This window comes from Schistocerca gregaria, chromosome 2 (assembly GCF_023897955.1).
Source record: "Schistocerca gregaria isolate iqSchGreg1 chromosome 2, iqSchGreg1.2, whole genome shotgun sequence".
In the NCBI taxonomy this organism is placed as follows: domain Eukaryota; kingdom Metazoa; phylum Arthropoda; class Insecta; order Orthoptera; family Acrididae; genus Schistocerca; species Schistocerca gregaria.
In genome coordinates, this window is record NC_064921.1 from 153,384,805 (window position 1) to 153,400,108 (window position 15,304).

General features: G+C 46.3%; 1 pseudogene; it reads left to right on the forward strand.

Annotated features, from left to right (window-relative positions):
- The first annotated feature begins 489 nt into the window (after positions 1-489).
- On the forward strand, positions 490-607 carry LOC126337309 (5S ribosomal RNA; annotated as a pseudogene).
- The last annotated feature ends 14,697 nt before the right edge of the window (positions 608-15,304 follow it).

A 15,304-nucleotide genomic window follows, 5' to 3' on the forward strand; every position in this document is an offset into this window, starting at 1 on the left:
AATCTAATTATTAGTTATAGGGACGGATGACTGCAAGAAGGCACCTTCGATCCCAACTTTTTTTTTCACTTTTCCTGCCGTTTATCCCGTTCCTTGGCGGCCTCGAATCTTAATTATTGGATTTCGCAAAGTTAGTGGTGGAGGATGGCCTGATGCCCGCACCCCCCCCCCCCCTCCCTCCCCATTCTCCCCTCTCCACCTCCTCAAGAAGGAACACTTGCACGACTCAATTACCTGTGTAAAGTATCTGTATGTTCACCGTTTCCCGTTTCAGAGATGATTGCGGGACTCGGCTCTTCGGTACAGGATGTCAAATCCAACACCCTTCAGCCTTGTAATTTCCAAACTGTTATTTTATTTTGGCTACCAGTTTCAGCGATTTATTACGCCATCTACAGGCCTCTTGACCGACTTGTAGGTAGATTCCAACCTCGATTCCGGTCAAAACAGGAGCCAGCATTCAAATACTGGTATGTGTAGATTTCTGCGGCCAACAGCCTTGCCGCAGTGGTAACACCGGTTCCCGTCAGATCACCGAAGTTAAGCGCTGTCGGGCTGGACTAGCACTTGGATGGGTGACCATCCGGTCTGCCAAGCGCTGTTGGTAAGCGGGGTGCACTCAGCCCTTGTGAGGCAAGCTGAGGAGCTACTTGATTGAGAAGTAGCGGCTGCGGTCTCGTAAACTGACATACGGCCGGGAGAGAGGTGTGCTGACCACATGCCCCTCCATACAGTGATGTCTGTGGGCTGAGGATGACACAGCGGCCGGTCAGTACCGGTTGGGCCTTCATGGCCTGTTCAGAAGGAGTTTAGTTTTAGTTTAGAGTAGATTTCTGCTTGATACAGAGATCACTGCCGTCGGCAGATGATGGTTGATGATGGCATAAATCACCGAAACTAGTAGAGGAATAAAATAAAATAACTTGTAAATTAGAGGGCTGAATGGTGTTTGATCTGACATCCTGCGTTAAGTATTGTCCATGTGAAAGTGCGATAACGTCTTCTGAAAGTCTACGAATCGTGTAACTGGCGGGGGAAGTAGGTACCTGACAGGTATTCAACTAGTCGGATGTGGGAAACCGCCTAAAAGCCTCATCCAGACGGGTCCAAGAACGATCCTGCGGTATCGGCTGACATCCGGTCGGCCGCACGTAAGATATACGCTCCGCCAGTCACGCCGCCGCGTTTCCCACGGCCGCCAACGCTGCACGAGGGCGATGCCACGAACGCCTACGCCACTGCCAATGATATGCAAACCACCCCTCTCCGGAGCTCCAGCGACGGGTCTACTTAAGTTCAGATATGGATGCACATAGTTCATTTTACATGTTGGCCATTTCTTAAGATTTACAGACTTTCACAGCGATCAGGGCTCGTCATCTGCGGAATCGTCATTATATTGACAGCTGACTGAATTGTAAACCTTTCTATCTGTATATATTTCAGTGTTCAAATCTGCTGTTAGCGACTGACGCTGCAACAAACAGCTAAAAAGTTATACATTACTTTTAGTAATTCGATATTAGATGTAGAATAAATTAATATCTGAATTTTCTGTCCGCTAACCGCAACTGTACCTCGCTCCGGCGTCCGCTAAAGAACCAAAAAGCGTGCAAATGAAGTTAAAACAGATCCGAAAAAAATTAAGTAATGAAGAGGACTTGGTGGATAAGTTTTAACACATCAAAATGTGTCCGGAAGCGGTTCGATTACATATTATATGAAAAACATAATCGATTTAATTTTACAGCATTATCATTTTCGATGTTTGGAACAATAACATTATGAATGAAGTAAACCGCCCACAGCTTTTAGTAGTGGATTTCAGCATACTTTCAGTATCGATGTATGGAGGCGTCTCATCCACTCTGGTTCGATTGAGCCAAACAAGAGAAACCCTCTCTAGCAGATACGAATTAAGTCGAAGCGAAATATTGATTTAGGCATTTTTTTACTGGTCTGTTTGTTTCACAATGTTATATTTTTATGTTCAAGTCCAAAGCCTCTCGGAGCCACAATTACATTATAAGGAACTTAATTAACTTTCTGAGAGGTACATTTGCTTCAGTTTATTATGCAGCAGTGCATGGACGAGACAATTATTACTTTTACGAGACAGGCAACTCAAACGATCTTAACAAAGAAGTGAAGAACTAGTGGTTACCTTCATTTGGCCACAACACGTTCTTTTGTACAGTGGTTTAATCTTACACACTTATACCTACAAAACTGGTTCAATTGGCTCTGAGTACTACTGCAGCGCCTAGAACCGCACAGCCACTCGGGCCGGCCTTATACTTACAATTAAAATTATTTAACATGACGCGATACAGAAATATATTCAAGTAGTAAATGTCATATAGTTTTACTATTTCGGTACATAATATACAGGGCTATTCACAAGTATCTCTGAGGTTTCATAGGAAGACTGTGGCCGAACTACAAAATGTATAGGGAAATAACACATACGAGTGGACACAACGTCTCTCCAAGTTTAGATTAGTAGTACGCGTCGTTTCGTAGTTACATTAGAGGACAAGCGTGCAGGAACATGCCCAAATCATCTGCTCCCTGCTGTCACACTGAATTAGTTCACGACTGCAGATAGCCAACCCAATGAACAGGTTTCCTGATCGGGCTGTTGTCGATACATATGCACACATTTGCATTCATGTATCGACATCTGCCGTGTTACAGATGGTACCCGTATAGAGCACCCGTTATGTGAGCCTGTACAGTGAGCTAGAAACTTGGAGAGATGTTCTATCCACTGATGTATGTGTGTTTCCTAAATGTCTTGTAGTTTTTGTGTAGTCGTCCTGTCAAACACTGAAGGTACTTCTGAATAACCATATGCAAGACATATTGAAATAGTATAACTGTATTATTTTTACTAGTATAACATGCTTCTGTATCGTGTCATATAGTACAATCATAGCATGTTGAACGATTTAAGTAATATGCTAACCACTAATATTACTTTACGTGCTAGTTAATCTCATCTAATACTACTGTCTGGTAAATGCAACAACCATGTCATTTATTTGGTTCTAGATGACAAACGCACACAGATATAAGGCTCAAAGAAACCAAAGTAACTCTTGCAAATGGAATTGAATATCTGAAAATCAGTGCAGTTAAGTAGGAACATAAAATATTGTTACTGGCGGCATGGTATTTCTAGTAACAATATTGATAACCTAGCACACAGTCACGTGCCGCCTGAACCACACATGTGTTAGTAATGGAGAGAAATGCTATTTAGAGGAATGTTCATAATATCAGTATTCCTTTCTGCGTCAGGTGTCACGTGTAGCTCACTATAAAAATGTGTTACCGGCTACACAAAATGGAACGAAGTGTTTGTTTTCATCTGCACATGAGGTAAGAGTTCAAGGTTAGGTGGATCCACAGAGTTACACACGGCAATGAAGGGGCAATAAGTTCACCAGACAAACTACATGGTCCAGTTGCAATAATGTGGCCACCACATATGTTCGGCGTCAACACACTGTAGATGTATGTTGGTCGAGAATGGAAAATGTCAGGATGCGCTGTGTTAAAACTCGTCCGAGTTTCCCAAGTGATTTACTTCCAGCTACAGTGCCCCCATTCCTCTCCATCTGTGACACCAGGTCCCATAATGCTGAGGACACCACTTTGCTGCCTGCAAAATGGCTTGGCACGTAACGGCTGCCTCAGCGACCCATGCAACGCCTTGCTCTGGGTCGGCCTTGTACGGCTGTGGCGTTGTGGCGACATCAGGATGCGCCGGCAGTCGACTCAGTGGTCTTCGCCCCTACCGCCTCAGCGCCACCCGTTGGGGAGCTGCAAGGCGACCCACTGTGCGCGCCATTGCCAGCATGGCTAAGAACGCGGCGACAACGAACAGCCGCAATCCTGCGTACGAATCTTCTGCCCTCGCCTCGGCATGCCTGCCGTGTGTATTGGGAGCCAACAAGACTGCCCGCAGTAGCGAGACGTGACGTGATCCGACACTGACTGGCTGTGGACTCCATGGTGGCCGCAGAGGGTCGAACCAGCGACCTGCTGTGGACTGTAACACTGGCGCCCCATCTGCTGCTGCGTGTAGCCGGTGCTGTGACATGCCCCGCAGTCCAGTAGAGCTGTCACACTAATGCTTTGTTAGTGAACGAGCAACTACACTCCTGGAAATGGAAAAAAGAACACATTGACACCGGTGTGTCACACCCACCATACTTGCTCCGGACACTGCGAGAGGGCTGTACAAGCAATGATCACACGCACGGCACAGCGGACACACCAGGAACCGCGGTGTTGGCCGTCGAATGGCGCTAGCTGCGCAGCATTTGTGCACCGCCGCCGTCAGTGTCAGCCAGTTTGCCGTGGCATACGGAGCTCCATCGCAGTCTTTAACACTGGTAGCATGCCGCGACAGCGTTGACGGACTTTGAGCGAGGGTGTATAGTGGGCATGCGGGAGGCCGGGTGGACGTACCGCCGAATTGCTCAACACGTGGGGCGTGAGGTCTCCACAGTACATCGATGTTGTCGCCAGTGGTCGGCGGAAGGTGCACGTGCCCGTCGACCTGGGACCGGACCGCAGCGACGCACGGATGCACGCCAAGACCGTAGGATCCTACGCAGTGCCGTAGGGGACCGCACCGCCACTTCCCAGCAAATTAGGGACACTGTTGCTCCTGGGGTATCGGCGAGGACCGTCTCCATGAAGCTGGGCTACGGGCCCGCACACCGTTAGGCCGTCTTCCGCTCACGCCCCAAAATCGTGCAGCCCGCCTCCAGTGGTGTCGCGACAGGCGTGAATGGAGGGACGAATGGAGACGTGTCGTCTTCAGCGATGAGAGTCGCTTCTGCCTTGGTGCCAATGATTGTCGTATGCGTGTTTGGCGCCGTGCAGGTGAGCGCCACAATCAGGACTGCATACGACCGAGGCACACAGGGCCAACACCCGGCATCATTGTGTGGGGAGCGATCTCCTACACTGGCCGTACACCTCTGGTGATTGTCGAGGGGACACTGCATAGTGCACGGTACATCCAAACTGTCATCGAACCCATCGTTCTACCATTCCTAGACCGGCAAGGGAACTTGCTGTTCCAACAGGACAATGCACGTCCGCATGTATCCCGTGCCACCCAACGTGCTCTAGGAAGTGTAAGTCAACTACCCTGGCCAGCAAGATCTCCGGATGTGTCCCTCATTGAGCATGTTTGGGACTGGATGAAGCGTCGTCTCACGCGGTCTGCACGTCCAGCACGAACGCTGGTCCAACTGAGGCGCCAGGTGGAAATGGCATGGCAAGCCGTTCCACAGGACTACATCCAGCATCTCTACGATCGTCTCCATGGGAGAATAGCAGCCTGCATTGCTGCGAAAGGTGGATATACATTGTACTAGTGCCGACATTGTGCATGTTCTGTTGCCTGTGTCTATGTGCCTGTGGTTCTGTCAGTGTGATTATGTGATGTATCTGACCCCAGGAATGTGTCAATAAAGTTTCCTCTTCCTGGGACAATGAATTCACGGGGTTCTTATTTCAATTTCCAGGAGTGTATTTATATGTGGCTGTGAGCTTCTGTTTTGCTAAACGCGCCACTTCACGTCACATACTCAGGTTGGCCAGTGGGCCCCTTCTGCCTGTGACTTGCGCCATGCAAACTGCTGCGTGTACTTTTTCCGGCAGTTACATGCCCCTGTGGCCACTATTTTACTTCACAACTGCTGCTGAGCGTAACTCACTGTAAACAGGCCTGCGCCTGGCTGTAAGTTGTGCACTCAGAAATATAGCACCAGAACTGACTTTTCCTACCCCAAACAGTAGTGCCACTACAGTGCAATAAACACTCACAGATAGCAAGAGGAAGCACTAGCACTGCAGGGAAGATAAGCCATGTGGGGGGGGGGGGGGGAGGGGGGACACTGAAGAAACACTGCGGTCGCTGTTGTAATGTGGAAACTGACTTCCAAAGGGCATGAGCATTGGATTTTGGCCAAGGGTAGAAGCATTTACGAAATGTCTAAGTTAGTAAACTGTTGGCATGTTGCTGTGGTTAAAGTATACTGTGCATGCCCGAATGACGCTATCAGAAACCAACACCAAGGAAACTGTGGTCCGCCACGGGCCATAGATGACTGGGGTGAATGACGCCTACGGATATATGTACGGGCGAACAGACGTGAAAATGTTACGCAACTGACCGCCCAGATAAGCCAACGGACCAAAATGGGTATTTCCTTAAGGACTGCTCAGCGAACGTTGCATGGGGTCCGCAACAGGCAACTGGTTCATGCACCTATACTGACTGCTGTTTGTCCTTGAGGAAGGATGGAATTTGCACACCAGTACCGCAACAGGCGACAGGCGACCTCCTCAGGTGAATCACGTTTTATGCTCCATCGGGCAGATGGCCGTCTGTAAGCAAGTATCCTGCATCATTTACCGGAGGTGTCCAAGCGGGAGGGAGGAGCGTTATGGTCTGGGGAATGTTTTAATGGCATTTCCTCGGTGATCTCCTCATTCTAAAAGGTATAATAGATCAACACAAGTATGCATCTATCATTAGGGACCATGTACGGCGCTATATGGATACCAGCATGAATTTACCAAACTCCCCGGATTCAAACTCAATCGTGACTGTGGGACCACCTTGAACAAAGTGCACACGTCAATCGAGAAACCTAGCGTAGCTGGCTACGGTACTGGAACTGGTACCATCCTGAAGCCGGCCGCTGTGGCCGAGCGGTTCTAGGAGCTTCAGTCTGGAACCGCGCAACCGCTACGGTCGCAGGTTCGAATCCCGCCTCGGGCATGGATGTGTGTGATGTCCTTAGGTTAGTTTTAGTTAGGTTTAATCAGTTCTAAGTTCTAGGGTACTGATGACCTCAGATGTTAAGTCCCATAGTGCTCAGAGCCATTTGAACCATCTGAACCATCCTGAAACTCACTGACTATCTTCTGGCATGTATCGCAGCAGTCCGCGGTGTAAAAGGTGGTTATTCTCGCTTCTGGTAGATGGGCATAATAATGTGACTGGACAGTGTATAAGCTATACGTCGCACGGCGCTTAAAGGCGTCGGTGTAAAGGAAATAAATCTTCTGTACAGTCTACGACATCAACTTTCGAGTAAACAATCAATAATTTGTATTATCGGCCACAAGAGTAGTGTATAATGCAGATTCGTTGTGCTGAATTCGACAATTCCTAGCCACAGAGAATATAAACACTATAATACAATATGTATACATATGGACAAAGTTCTGGACAAAGACCATGAGCGTGAACCCCCAACCGAGGAGTTCGATGCATAGTCGTCGACGGCAAGTGACTGTTGCACTACATTTTACCGCAAATCAAGGGATTGCAAAACGACAGTCTTTTCGCTTCCGTAAGATTCCTCATTCCCCTTACCTTGTCTTTGAGGTCCTTAAAAGAGGTGTAAGGCTTGTTCTGCTGTCTGTTGGAAACGCCGGTTCTCTAAATTTTCTCAACGGTGTTTCGCAAAAATAGTTTCTTCCCTCCGTGGGTTCCCATTTAAGTCCGCCTATCATTTCGGTAACACTCGCGTGTCGATTGAACGTACCAGTAACAAATCTAGCAGCATTTCCCAGAACGCTTTTAAAGTCTTCCTTTAAAGCGACCTGGTATAGATCCCTCACACTCGAGCTGAACTCAAGAATGGGTCGCACAAGTGTTCTGCACGCGGTCTACCTTCATGGATCCTCTCAATAAACTGAGGCTAACAGCTCGCCTTCCCTACTTCCTACCGTACGTGCTCGTTCCATTTCATGTCGCTTTGCAAAGTGCGCCCGAATATATAGTCAACATGAGTCTGTCAAGCAGGACACCATTAATAGTATATTCGAACATTAAAACACCGTTTTCCTACCCATCTGTATTAACATACGTTTTTTCCACATTTAGAACAAGCTTTCATTCAACACAGCAAAAAGAAATGGTGCCCATTTCGCAAAATCACCCTGCACGAGAGGACGGCCAGGTGAAGGCAGTCAGTCACCAGCACTGTCCGAAAGTTTGCCGAACTATGCCGCCATTTTGGCCAATGGTACACAGCTGAATACGCGAAAAAATTTCAAAGAAATCATACGCTGGAACACCCTAAAGTCACAACTCTTTAATTCTGGCTTTTGATTTCATATCAAAACAACGCTATGGGCTCTAAATGTTGAGGTACCACGTAATGAAAAAGCGCTTCCACTGTCATTCGCAAAACTCAGGATTTCAAATGTCGCTATTGATTTGACTTACATGTTTTCTGGCTGCGTTAAACTGTTGAGGATGGAATACGCGCAAACTCTTAATTCGTACAAACATCGAAGAAAGTTTTGAATCACCTCGATTTCTAGAGTCCAGGAACCTGTACAGAAAACTGGAGGGAGGAGGAGGAGGAGACTAGTGTTTAACGTCCTGCCGACAACGAGGTCATTAGAGACGAAGTGCAAGCTCGGGTGAGGGAAGGATGGGAGAGGAAATCGCCCGTGCCCTTTCAAAGGAAACATCCCAGCATGCCTGAAGCGATTTAGGGAAATCACGGAAAACCTAAATCAGGATGGCCGGAGACGGCATTGAACCGTCTGGAAGAGAGATCAACATAAACATCATTTCCGCCCTTTTTATTGCTCATGAAAACCACACATTGCATGTTGCACCAGCATGCAGTGAGACCTTCAAAGGTGGTGGTCCAGCCGGCCGCTGTGGGGCAGCGGTTCTACGCACTTCAGTCTGGAACCGAGCGACCGCTACGGTCGCAGGTTCGAATCCAGCCTCAGGCATGGACGTGTGTGATGTCCTTAGTTTAGTTAGGATTAGATTGTTCTGAGTCCCACAGTGATCTTTCACGCGTCCAGCAATATGGGGTGGAGCGCCATCCTGCATAAACATCGTATGTTCCAGCAGGTGTTTATCAGCCAGGCTGGGGATGATGTGATTCTGTAACATATCGGCGTACTTCTCACCCGTCATGGTAGTAGTTTTGCTGTCCAGCGCCATCTGTCGGACATTTTGTGAACTTTGTTTTTTTTTTGTTCTAATAAAACCCCATGTCATTCCAAGTCTGTGTGTCAATTTTTAGCTCTCTACCTACATTATTTCGTGGTTTATTAAGTTTTTAAATTGACACTACCTATAGATATCATTATATCTATATATCGATATCATTGGTGCATGTGCAGGTGCTGCAGTAAGTCTCACCAACGCATTCCACATGTTATCACGCACTCTGATAGCTTCGAAAAAAAAAATCATAAAAATGATGTGAGGGCCGAATGAACCCCTGAAAAGTCGTACGTGGGGCAGGAGCGTCGCAATTACGGTAACATTTGAATGTATCATTTTCAAAAATCAGGAAGTCGTAACGCGCAAGCAACATTATGCCTCCCCACACGATAGTACCTGGAACACCAAAAGGACCATGTTCGACAATGGAGAGCGTACCTTTATAAGGCGAAAGGTGAGGGAACTAGTGTACCCGGGAACATTGTCGAAAACGATTGTTTTGGTGGTCCAAGTGTCATATTGTGAAGAGAATTAGTGTTCCGTGGGCGGTACTGACCTCTAGATCCTTGAACAAGCCACACTCACAGGTCAACGTCATTGTGACGCTGCCGTCGTACCCTATGTGTGTCTTAGGAGAGCGTTCGGCGCACACTTAATTTTTATGGATCACATTGCACGACTGAATCGATCTGCCCAAGTAGACGAGCTTTTGGAATGAGAAGACGTCCGGCGAAGGGATTGCCCTGCTTGTTCCTCCTACTTGAATCCCACCGAGCACCTGTGCGATGCGATGCAGTGAGAGCAACGACCAATGACAATCCACCAGTTCTCATCCGGGCTGCTGGACGAATAGAACGCGCTTAGCATTTTGCGGACGGCACGGGAGCACGTTTCAGAGCTAGCTTTGTCGTACGTAGCTATAATACACGATACTAAGAATCGCGTCTCGCATTTTGTAATGTCAAGGACTGTTATAAGTCGCAATAACTCTAGTGAAATTATTGTCTTTGAATGAATGCGCCATTTTTGTTCGTTTCTTTGCGTATTTCTTAGTGTACCTTCTGTAGTATACTGTAGCAGCTCTTTCTGTGTACGGTGCAAGTTTGAGCGTGCACACCAAGCGAAAGTTAATTTCGTCTTTAATAGAATCAGCTAATGAACTGCTTCTGTTCTAAATAGTTTTATCGGTCCAATCACGACCCGTTTCAGGTGATTATAAGCTCATCTTCAGGCGTACAAAACTGCGAAATAGAAATGAAGGAACTACAATAAGAGATGGTATACCACTTAATAGTAGTTTGTTATAGTAAATGGGCACTGCCCAACTGTGAACGTGAAGTTGATACAGTCGGGTTGGAATGAAACACTGGTGACGCACCATGCAATCAAGTTCTCTTACGCAGTTCTTTTATATACCCGTAGCATTTTCCCCTTTTTTCTTCATTTGACTGTTCACTTTTTTTAAAGTAATTTTGTGGATTATATGTTGCGACACGTGTTTCATTCTGATTAACCCGACCATATCAACTTCACATTTAAAGTTGCGTAGTGAAATCCCACCATTATTACAAGAAAGACATGTTAACAGATATACAATCCCTTATTCTTCATTTCTCTTTCTCAGTCTTGTACATCTGAAGATGGGCTTGTAATCTCCCGAAAACGGTCGCTATTGAACCGATAAAACTATTAACAATTGAAGTGGTTTATTCTCTGATTCTACCATGAAGCTCAGTTGTGGATGTCCTTTGAAATGAATCTTATTCCGCCCGTAAGTTTTCACACCGGTGTACTTCGACGGCACCAAGACTTCAGTCCAGCATCCTATCGAGGAATGATGGACGGATAAGAAATTTGAAACTGTCGATGCGCAGCGATGAAAGGAAAGGGGCTAATCCGTGGCGGGAGATGTGACGGCAGACATCGACAGCAGCCGAACAAACCGGAAATTATTTCTCGACGCCCGGGGGGAAGCCCTCCGCCCTGAGAGGTTTTCGGCTTTGCTTTTTATTCCCCTCCTGCAGCAAGCGGGAGAGACCTTCGCCCAGCCATCAGCCATCCATCAAGGCCGCGCCGCGCATCGACAGCCTGTGGCCATCTCTCCGGGGATTCCCCCAGCCTGCGGCCGCCGCGACCTGCGAAGCGTTTTTATTGGCTGCGGGGCGGCGGCGTTGTGGTGCCAAAGAGCGGATCGACGGGAGCTCGCGCTCCAGTGTAAAGTTTCGCCTCTCGTGCACGGGCTCTTTAGTTTTCCCACGCAGTTTTCATCTGCAGAGTACGAGGGAAACTTTTTCCCAACTTCCACTAGGTCATCGCAATAATAACTGTGTAAGTAGGCTTATTGGTAACGCCGCCGTCACGTAGCGCTCTGTACGAAAATCACTGGCTGTGCCGTGTGCAGTCTGTGGCTGGTTTGCATTGTTGTCTGCCATTGTAGTGTTGGGCAGCGGCAGCTGTATGCTAACAGCGCGTAGCGTTGCGCAGTTGGAGGTGAGCCACCAGCAGTGGTGGACGTGGGGAGAGAGATGGCGGAGTTTTGTAATTTTTAAGAATTGGTGTCATGAAGTGCTATATATATTATGACTAGTGAGGTAAATACATTGTTTTTTCTCTATTAAAATCTTTCATTTGCTAACTATGCCTATCAGTAGATAGTGCCTTCCGTAGTTTGAATCTTTTATTTAGCTGGCAGTAGTGGTGCTCGCTGTATTGCAGTAGCTTGAGTAACGAAGATTTTTGTGAGGTAAGTGATTTGTGAAACGTATAGATTAATGTTAGTCAGGGCCATTCTTTCGTAGGGATTTTTGAAAGTCAGATTGCGTTGCGCTAAAAACTATTGTGTGTCAGTTTAAGCACAGTCTTGTATAAATTTTTCCAAGGGGACGTTTCAACTGTGTGTGTGTGTGTGTGTGTGTGTGTGTGTGTGTGTGTGTGTGTGTGTGTGTGTGTGGTAATCTAGTCAGTTACTTTACATTTTAAAATTCTGAAAAAAAATTGTTAATGTAATGCATTATTCTACAAGAATTCATATACATCCAGTTAAACTTAACCAAAAATTTAAGTCTCTGTAGCAAATGCCACTTTCCCAACGAGAGTCTTATTCAATATTTCGATGTTCAGTGTCTTACATACACATCAATAATAGTTTGAAAAATTTTTTGAGAGTAAACGTCAACAACAATGAACGAAATTTGCAATTTCAGTTTTTTGTGGCGTTCATGATGTAGGTAGTACATCTTACTGAAAGTGCACTGATATTGCTAAGTGTGTGCTAAAATATATTTTCGGGTTCTGGACCCTACTGAAGTATGTTTTAATATAATTAAACAAAATTATCGAATTTTGTTTGTTTTTTTAAATTTTTTTCAGGTGGTCCCCTTGCAATGAATTCTTCAGAAATCGCATTTTCTTTGTCAACAGTGGGATCAGGAAACTGTATGGTGACTTTTGTCAGAATTTGTCCCTTGCGCAACGCAATTTTCTTTTTAAATGCTACCCAGTCAAATCAGAAATAAATTTTTTCTCACCTTGCAATATCTTTCTGTGGGCAGTGTGCGGTTAAGTCAACTTACAATTCGAGGACTGCAGTCTATTCCAGGGGTTCTACTTTTCTCCTGCTTTGCTTTTCTCTTCACAAAATAAAAAAAAAAAACCAGTGCGTCTTAAACCGAAAAATTGTGTCATGCATGCCCCTTGACTTAACCAAAGTACTTTGCGGTAATATGTAAAGTATCCATACTCTTCATTCAGTTGCAACGAGAATGTTGCAACTGACAGTGCAGTGATGCATGCAACATTAGAGTATTCGTTATTCAGACCACCAGTGTCATAACGTACTACACGCCTGCAAATAGCACAGAATGCTTCTTGATGTACAGAATAATAAATCTTGTACAAATCATCTGTCGATAGTTGTAATTATTTGCTCTTTCATCATCAAGTAAATCTTTTAAGTTCTTTCTGCGCGGTCTTGTGATGTCGTTCCATAGCAAATTTGCGGTATCCGCCGATTATGTGACAGGATAATAGATATTACGCTACTGGCCATTAAACTTGCTACACCACGAAGATGACGTGCTACACGCGCGAAATTTAACCGACAGGAAGAAGATGCTGTGATATCCAAATGAATAGGTTTTCAGAGCATTCACACAAGGTTGGCGCCGGTGGCGACACGTACAATGTGCTGACATGAGTAAAGTTTCCAACTGATTCTCATACACAAACAGCAGTTGACCGGCGTTGCCTGGTGAAACGTTGTTGTGATGCCTCGTGTAGAAATGCGTACCATCACGTTTCCGACTTTGATAAAGGTCGTATTGTAGACTATCACGATTGCGGTTTATCGTATCGCGACATTGCTCCTCGCGTTGGTCGAGATCCAATGACAGTTAGCAGAATATGGAATCGGTGGGTTCAGGAGGGTAATAGTTCAATCCCGTCTCCAGCCATCCTGATTTAGGTTTTCCGTGATTTCCCTAAATCGTTTCAGGCAAATGTCGGGATGGTTCCTTTGAAAGGGCACGGACGATTTCGTTCCCCATCCTTCCCTAACCCGAGCTTGCGCTCCGTCTCTAACGACCTCGTTGTCGAAGGGACGTTAAACACTAACATCCTCCTCCTCTAGGAGGGTAATACGGAACGCCGTACTGGATCCCAACGGCCTCGTATCACTAGCAGTCGAGATGACAGGCATCGTATCCGTATGGCTGTAACGGATCGGGCAACCAGGTCTCGATCCCTGAGTCAACATGGAGACGTTTGCAAGACAACGACCATCTGCACTAACAGTTCGACGACGTTTGCAGCAGCATGGATATCAGCTCGGAGACCATGGCTGCAGTTACCCCTGACTCTGCATCACAGACAGGAGCGTTTACAGCATCATGATGGTCGCATCCGTTTTTGGCGACATCGCGGTGAACGCACATTGGAAGCGTATATTCGCCATCGCCATACTGGCGTATCCCCCGGCGTGATGGCATAGGGTGCCATTGGTTACACGTCTCGGTCACCTCTTGTTCGCATTGACGGCGCTTGGAACAGTGGACGTTACATTTCAGATGTGCTACGACCCGTTCCTCTACCCTACATTTGATCCCTGCGAAACCCTACAATTCACCACGTTAATGCACGACCGCGTGTTGCAGATCCTGTAAGGGCCTTTCTGGATACAGAAAATGTTCGATGCTGCCCTGGCCAACACATTCTCCAGATCTCTCACCAACTGAAAACGTTTGGTCAATGGTGGCCGAGCAACTAACTCGTTATAATACGCCAGTCACTACTCTTGATGAACTATGGTATCGTGTTGAAGCTGCATGGGCAGCTGTACCTGTACACGCCATCCAAGCTCTGTTTGACTCAATGCCCAGGCGTATCAAGGCTGTTATTACGGCCAGAGGTGGTTGTTGTGGGTACTGATTTCTCAGGATCTATGCACCCAAATTGCGTGAAAATATAATCACATGTCGGTTGTAGTATAATATATTTGTCCAATGAATACTCGTTTATCATCTGCATTTCTTCTTGATGTAGCGATTTTAATGGCCAGTAGTGTAGAATTCTTAAGTGTCTCTTCTGTCATTCATACATTTTTACAGGCTTCTGGTGCTCATCGCTAGTCTGGCTCTCATTGTGCAGACAGCTACTGGAGATCTGTACTTCCTCTACTCCATGAACAAATAGCGTAAGGTAAACAACACTGATATCACGATTCCGCGTAAGTGAAGATTTTCGAACGAAAAATGTTGCATAAGACTGGTAAATGAAATGTCACGCTGTACGGAATACTTCGGAGAAGAACCGAACAAAGCCGAAAGAGGTCGAGTCTCTGGCCTCACATCGTGAATGTATGCACTGTTGCCAGGCGGGTTCGCCCCTACCTTAAGTTGACCTTTGTGTCTTTCATCGCCGGTGGCCAATGGAAATACAAAGTGCGTATAAATTCGTTGGCTCCACCATGTTGTTTGAACCACAAAGGATTCAACATTTTAGTTTCATCTTCCGCCTGGGCAGAGTTTTGCAACAAGTAGCAATGCAGGCAATTGTCTTGCGTATAAGATGGAAGTATTTGACCGTAATGTAATAGAGAGATGCTTATAACAGGGCGCATTGTAGTTGCTTTCATACGAATGAGCTTCACAATTTTACGAGGTGCATTCAAGTTCTAAGGCCTCTGATTTTTTTTCTCCGGAGATAGAAACTAGCGCATTGTCTTAAAATGAGGCCGCGTTCATTGTCAATACGTCCCAGAGATGGCAGCACCGTACAGCAGATGGAATTTTA